Source organism: Nicotiana attenuata, unplaced genomic scaffold (genome assembly GCF_001879085.1).
Source record: "Nicotiana attenuata strain UT unplaced genomic scaffold, NIATTr2, whole genome shotgun sequence".
Taxonomy (NCBI): Eukaryota; Viridiplantae; Streptophyta; class Magnoliopsida; order Solanales; family Solanaceae; genus Nicotiana; species Nicotiana attenuata.
Genome location: NW_017670360.1, coordinates 776,587 through 784,735, shown reverse-complemented (window position 1 = coordinate 784,735; position 8,149 = coordinate 776,587).

Genomic DNA, 8,149 nt, shown 5'->3' with positions numbered 1-8,149 from the left:
TAAATTATACCCTACCCCCCTACCCCCCCCCCCCCAGAAAAACGTGGCATAAAGCCACAAGACTAAGAATGACTCTTAGTCATTCTATGCCTAGGTGGCTAACTAAGAGCAATTAGGATTTACAAGGTAAAGACTTAATTACAAGTCTTGTCCATTTCATTTGGACAAGAACCAAACGTCTATCATCCTAAAGCAACAGAACATCATCTTCCTAGTTCAAATGACATATGGTTAGTACTTAGATTGCAATACTGCTCTGAGACAACGTCAACTTATTGGAGCCACTTTCCATCCTTATGAGATTAAAGAAGTTTGGTTACCTCCTTACTGAAATTTCTTCCAAGCTTTATTCTAGAACCTAAATCACCGAGCCATCTCAAGACTTATTTCCTTAAAATTGAATTGAATAGCCTGAACTTCTCCTACCTAAAATTGACATCTTCTGTTGTCATGCTCTCAAAACATGCTGATGTTGATACTAGCCTGTTTAAGTGGGTTGGTGTAAAATTATTTATCTTTTAATGTGCCTTGCTTTTGTCTTTTTGAGCCCCTAAACTTGTCCACGTTGAATATTCCTAGAGTCTGACAGCCTCTCCAGGTATGTTAAGGCTATCCTTCTTTCTTTTGGTATGACTCCAACGATGGCATGTAAACAAACGAATAATACTAAAATATGATATTATTCCTAGTAAATACAGAAAGCTTATGTTTAGTGTCTTTTATAATGTAAACTTTTACTCATGGCACTGATGCTTGATTCTTATTGACCGTATGTGGATGATGTTAGTTCATAACGTGATCGGGGGTAAACGACTATAGGTCACTTTGAAAGATATTCTAATTATCCTAAAAGACTCTTCAGATATTGTATTTATATATGTAACTAGTGGTGACATTGTACATGTATTTACCATCGATCTACGGTCGGTTGGGCAGTTGCATATTTACCATCGAGCTACGGTCGGTTGGGCAGTTACATATTTACCACCGAGCTACGGTCGGTTGGGCAGTTATACATCTACCACCGAGCTACGGCCGGTCGAGCAATTACCACCGGTTGGGCAGTTATGTATTATTATTTACCACTGGTTGGGCAGTTATGCATTTATCACCGAGCTACGGCCGGTCGGGCAGTTACCACTGATCAGTTGGGCAGTTAACGTCACGAAAATGAGGTAACTAGAACTATTGTATTGTAGTTTTATTTATATATACGAGATGGGTTTTATTCTATATGTTGCGGCCCTCAGCGGCAAGTCAGAAGTTATAAGTTGACTCTTATCTCTCCCCGAGATAGTATCTTATTATTATTATATTTCATTGTTGTACATTCTTCGTACTGACGCCCCTTTTTCTGGGGCGCTGTGTTTCATGCCACGCATGGGTACATAGGCGAGGGGAGGACCATCCACTGTAGGCTGCCTCCAGATATCAGCTTTTGGTTGGTGAGCTCCACATCTTCGTGGAGTATTGTCGAGTCACATTCTATATATGTTACTTTGTTTTATAAGGATGTCAGGGACCCTGTCCCGACTTATATGTTATAGTCATATTTTCTTAGAGGTTTTGCAGACAGTGTCTTGTGTATAGCTTTAAGTATGGCATGTCAATGGCCTTGTCGGCCCCTATGTATCTATATAAATCTTTTTGAATTAGTTATGTGAGTTAAGTTCTAACATTGTTAATTACATATATAGATGTGGCCTATCATGGCCCGCGACGAGTTTTATAAGAAAAAAAAAAGGAATAAGGTACGTGGCGCTCGGTTAAGTAGGCACTGGGTGCCAGTCGTGGCCCTATGATTTGGGTCATGACATTTTGCCTACGTAGGCTACGCAAGAAGGCTACGCAGGTCTGCTGGAATCCTTTCCTCCCCTTTGCTCAATCATTCCAAGCTATGCCTTTAACCATACAACTTGAGGACCTTAAATCCATCTTACCTTCATGCCCAAGTATTGTAATGATCCTATTACCCTCGTGTGGGTTCGCAAGCACTTCGAGATCTCGCAAAATATTCTCTTAAGCTCGAGTTCAGCTTAATCTTGTTAGAAAAATTTCCGGGGCTTTACAGCTACCAAAACCAACCAAACTCTAATGGATGAGTGTTTCACGACTGGAGAAAATACCTCATCATAATCAATTCCCTCCTTTTGAGTGTATCCCTTGTCCCCCAATCTTGTTTTATAACGAACATCTTCTTGGTTAGGAAATCCTTTTTTCTTTGCAAATACCCATTTGCACCCAATTGCTTTCTTACCCTTCGGGAGATTGGTCAATTTTCATGTGCGATTCTGATGAAGGGACTGTATTTCTTCATTCATGCCAATCCTCCACTTTTCTTCTTCTGAACTTTGGACTGCGTCTTTATAAGTGGTAGGAACATCATCGGCTACAATTGAGGCTGCACAAGCCACCGTCTCTATGAGACGGTCAGGTTTCTTTATTGTTCTTTTTGGCTTGCTGGTTGCTATTGATTCGAGTTGTTGTTGAGGTTCCTGTGTTGGAATATCCCTCTCTACTGGCTCTTCTTCCAGAGGAAAATCTTCTGTTGTTTCCTCGTTTTCTCCTTGCGTTGGGAAAATTAATTTTCCCTCGAACTCCACCTACTTTGAAGCATTATCAGTTTGTTTGACATCATCAATTATCACCTTATATATTATGGAAGATTCATCAAAGGTAACATCTCTACTGAATATAATTTTTCTTGTCTTTGTACACCATAAGCGGTATCCTTTGACTCCATAAGTAATTCAATAAATATAGCTTTCTTTGCTCTCGGATCCATTTTTGACTCTTTCACATGATAGTATGTAATTGAGCCAAATATATGCAAAAAACTATAATCTTCAGCAGGTTTTTCATACCATTTTTCAAATGATGTCTTGCCACCAATAACGGCAAATGGTAAACAATTAATGAGGTGGCATGCATATGTTATTGCCTCAGTCCAAAATTCTTTGCACAAGCCAGCATTGGACAACATACACGAACCTTCTCCAGCAAAGTCCGGTTCATACATTGTGCCACTCGATTCTGTTGTGGTGTACTTCTGACAGTGAAATGTCTCAAAATGCCATCATCTTCATAAATTTTATTATAAAGATCATTTTTGTATTCTCCGTCATTGTCTGGGCGAAGATACTTTATCTTTCTGCTCCATCGTTGTGTGTACAAAGATACTTTATCTTTCTGCTTGTTTGAGTCTCTATCATCGCCTTCCATTTAAGAAAAATTCGTAGCCCTCATATTTGGTTTTCATAGTATACGCCCACACTCTGCGGGAAAAGTCATCAATAAAGGTTACAAAATAGTATTTCCCACCTAATGAAGGTGTTTTGGAAGCACCTCAAACATCAGAGTGAACATAATCTAAAATACCTTTAATATTATTGGTTGTTGTTCTAAATTTAACCCTTGTCTGTTTTCCCTTGACACAATGCTCACAAAACTTCAAATTTCAAGTTTTTACTCCTTTTCACAATTCTTGATCTGATAAAATTTTTAAGGATTTTCCTCCAGCATGTCTCAAGCGCATGTGCCATAGCTTAGTTGTTTCTGCCTCCTTGTCATCACTAGTGTCACTGTTGTTGTCCCAATAACTGTACTACCGTGATAGTGGTACATGTTATTATTTCACCGAATTTCCTTCATTACCACTAGTGCACCGGAGCATATTCTCATTGTCCTATTTTCTGCAACGACTTTGAACCCCTTTGACTCTAGGGCTCCTACAGAAATGAGATTTTTCTTCAATTCTGATATGTATCGAACATCTATTAATGTTCTGATCAATTCATCATGGTTTCTTAATCGGATTGAACCAACACCATATGCAGTAAGAGGATTGTTATTTGCGGTGTGAATAACTGCAGATTTTCCTTCTTAAAAATCAACGAACCAGTCCTAGTTAGGACACATATGATAGCTACAAGCTGAATCCATCAACCATATGTCACATGGTTTGAATGGATCTGTTGTAACTAGTGAGAAATCAGAGTCGTCACAATCAGCTACATATGAATCCATGACAGCCTTCCCATTGTTAGGTTTGGCCTTGTTTTTCAACTTTGGATAGTCTTTCTTCCAGTGATCCTTTTCTCGGCAAAAGGCGCATTCATCTTTGCTGGGTTTGGATCTTGACTTCGATCTTCCTTTCTTCGTTCATCTGGTTTTGAGAACGACCTCTCACGACCAGAGCTTCTCCTTTTCCACTATTTTGCTTTTCTCTATTTCTTTGTTCATAGTTGTATAAGGCAGAATAAACTTTTTGAGAGATACTTATCATCCTATGAAGTAAGGTTGTTTCGAGATGCTCGTACTCATCGGGAAGTGAACTTAATAACATTAAGACCATATCTCCATCACTAAAAGTCACATCCATATTCTGCAAATCTGTCGCCAACTTATTAAAGCATGTGATATGATCATTCATTGTAGTACGAGGAACATATATGAAGCGTAACAGTCTTTTTTCATGTAAAGTTTATTTTGACTATTTTTCTTCAAGAATTTATCCTCCAATGCATTCCACAATTTACTTGCAGAAGTTTCTTTTGTGTATGGATACTTCTGTTATCTTGCGAGGTAAGAATGAATGGTACCACAAGTAACGCGGTTGATAATCTTCCAATCTGCTTCTCTGGTATTGTCTAGTTTCTTTTCTTCTATGACAATATCTAGCCCTTGTTGAAAAAGGACATCAAGAACCTCAGCTTGCCACATCCCAAAATGTCCTGACCCGTCAAAAATTTTAACTGCAAATTTCGCATTTGACATAATTCTTGTCATAAGCGAAGTTGCCAACGACGTATTACTGACACTCGATGTGGACTCTTCAGTTTTGTTGTCTCCCATTTTTAATAGAAATACTATTTATTTGCTGACACTACAGAACACCAAAGTAATTCTTTTCTGATGTGGAAGTTCAGACTATGCTGCAATCACAGAGCATACTCGGATAGAACACTGGCTTTGATACCAATTGTTGTGGAAGCTGAATATATAGAGAGTGACTAAATCACAACTACTATATCTAAAGGTAGCTAGTAAATAGTAAGTGAGACAATAATAGAAAGAACACCAGAAGTTTACGAGGTTTGGCAAAATTTGATTTTTGCCTAGTCCTCGAACACAACCAACTCAAATTTTATTTCACTCCAAAAATACAAGTGAAATATTACAAGAGAGAAAGAAGATTCAAATGCCTTAGGAGATAGGAAGGCAAGTGAGAGATATTTTACAAATGAACAAAACCCTTGCTATTTATAGAAGGAAAATGACTTTAATAATGTCATGCATGACATCACATTAAGTGTGATCATGCAATGTAAATACATGAAAAAATGCATTTACCTATTTCCTCATAAAAGGAGGTTTTCAAACGTTCACACTAGTTCACATTAATCTTGTCAAATTCAATAGCATAACTCTCTAAAAGTTTGTAAAGCAGATAATTCCAGGCCATCCCAGATTGCTCCCAAAAATATGTGGTGACTGCATCTTCCAATCTACTTAACCAACCAGATGGAACGTTTCGCATTTCTGGTGCATCTTGTAAAGGAAAAACCTGAAATTAAGAAAGTAAACAATCCATTGCAAATCCATTCAACGTCTAGGTCCAGTATCTACTTCATTTCCACATAGCATAGCACTGAGTCAGTCCCTGCCTGCTTGTTGGACCTATAAATTCAGCATAAAGTTGAGATTTAAGGATATTAATACTCTTTAAATTAAAGCTCCCAAAATGAATCATGAATTATCACCACAAGTTTTACCTCAAATTTGGTCTAGTCGAAAGAGTTGGTGAATGTTAGGACCGAAAAAAGTCAGGTGTCATGCGGAAGCTAGTAAAGCAAACTTTGAGCGATGATAAATCCAACAACAAAAGAGAAATATACCAAAAGAGACACAAACATATAACGTGGTTCGGTCAACTGACCTGCGTCCACGGCGGAAATGAGCAATCCACTATGTAAAAGGAGAGTACAAAATATCGAGAGAACAACCTCACAAAGAGGCAAACACAAGTGACACACTAACACTTGTCCTGTAAAGTTCTCCCCCTAAACAAGACTCTCAAGCCCCCTATGGCTACATTGTGGATGCTACTGAATGAGAAGGAAGGATCCTTAATTTATAGAAGTCCAAACATTTTCCTACAAGAAAAAGGACTAGCCAAATAGTGGAGATTTATAATTTCCTTTTACAAAAAGGAAAACCCAATTAAGGTAATTATATTGCCATTTTCCTTCAAGAGATAGGAAAACCAAATATGGTAAGAAAATTATGGTAAACACCTAACAATTCTCCCCCTTGGCCTGAATTTTCTGACAAAATAAACTTGATCCACCTTCTTCACATAGCCTTCAACAGGTCGCATCTCCAAATCTCAGCCACAAAGTTTGTCTCAACGTGCGTAGCACTCCGGTCATGTTTCTCAGACAAAAAATCACGATTATCGTCAAATATGTTGCAGAACTGAACACGCCAAGATGAACCTGTCTTGATCCTCGATCTGATACCACTTGTTTGGACCGAAAAAAGTCAGGTGTCATGCGGAAGCTAGTAAAGCAAACTTTGAGCGACGATAAATCCAACAACAAAAGAGAAATATACCAAAAGAGACACAAACATATAACGTGGTTCGGTCAACTGACATGCGTCCACGGCGGAGATGAGCAATCCACTATATAAAAGGAGAGTACAAAATATCGAGAGAACAACCTCACGAAGAGGCAAACACAAGACACACTAACACTTGTCCCGTAAAGTTTTTGTAATTTCCTTCTACAAGAAGGAAAACCCAATTAAGGTAATTATATTGCCATTTTCCTTCAAGAAATAAGAAAACCAAATATGGTAAGAAAATTATGGCAACACCTAACGATGAATTCTTTGGAAAAATTAGGATATGATGGTTTAGTGGTTTAGTGACCAGCTCTGTATTTTCATCCAATTCCAATTCCAATTTCTGTAGTCGTTCCTTATATTGCTTTCATTTGCATGCTTTCTTGTAGCTTTCATTAGACATATACTTAGCCAAATGTTTATCCAAAGTTAAGTACCGGATTTTTTTTTTACACAAATTTTCAATACGTTACTTCTAAGAAATTTCAAGAAATAAGCCTAGGAATCTATAGTTGAGAAGCATAGTCATCTTATCTTCTCAACGTTAGCCACATAATAACAATTGAAAATCGTTCAGCTGCACCCATTGGGAGTCCACACCGTGTCTCACTCTTAGTGTGGCTGATCATCCGAAAAAACCAGTTAAACATCATTGGCTTGGTCAGCCTTTACCTGACAAACTACCTAATACTACGCAGTAGGCACACTCGTCAAACAATGCTTTTTAGCTTTCTTAAGGTATTTTCGCACCAACACAAAGATTTTAATGTTTTTTTCTATTTGGCTGGAAATGAGAAATAAAGGAGGATGTGTGAGGTTGAGGTTGAGGTTTAATTTTGACGGGCATTACCTGTTTAAACAAGCAAGCTCTGCTTAGGTCGAGTTGCCCTTCGATGGACTTAAGCCTTCATTTTCAGGTCCCCCCACTTGATCACTTAAAATTTAGATTTGCTAAATACAAATAAACGTGGAACAAATGAAGTTGCTTTCAAAGGCAACGTCAAATGTGTACATCACCTATCTTATGTGCAAAATTTATGCTTGTACGAAAATGTTTGATTAATTTCTCATACACAAAGTTATGTTAAAAGCATTACAAGAATAATCCAGCATCATTTGATATGGTAGATAGTAGTTTGAGTTATTAAATGGTCGTATGCAACACGAATCTAGATAAAAGTTCTGAGAATTCATATGTATAATCGATCCCAGCTTGTTTGGGACTGAGGCGTAGTTGTTGTTGCTAATAGGCTATTAGGAGATGCAGTGGGGTGGATGAAATTCCTACACCCTTAACCAAAGGTCTTGAGTTCGAGGTATAGGAATAACAAAATTCTGGTAGGGAGCACTTTCCTCTTAAATGGGTCCCACGCAAACGTGAATCTATTGATCAAACAACTGAGGTCGGCATACAGTGTGGTTAGACTAGGGCTGTGCACGGATCGGATCGGACCGGATTTAGCACATTTCGGATTTCGGATTCTAGAAAATGCAATCCGAATTATATCGGATCGGATCGGAT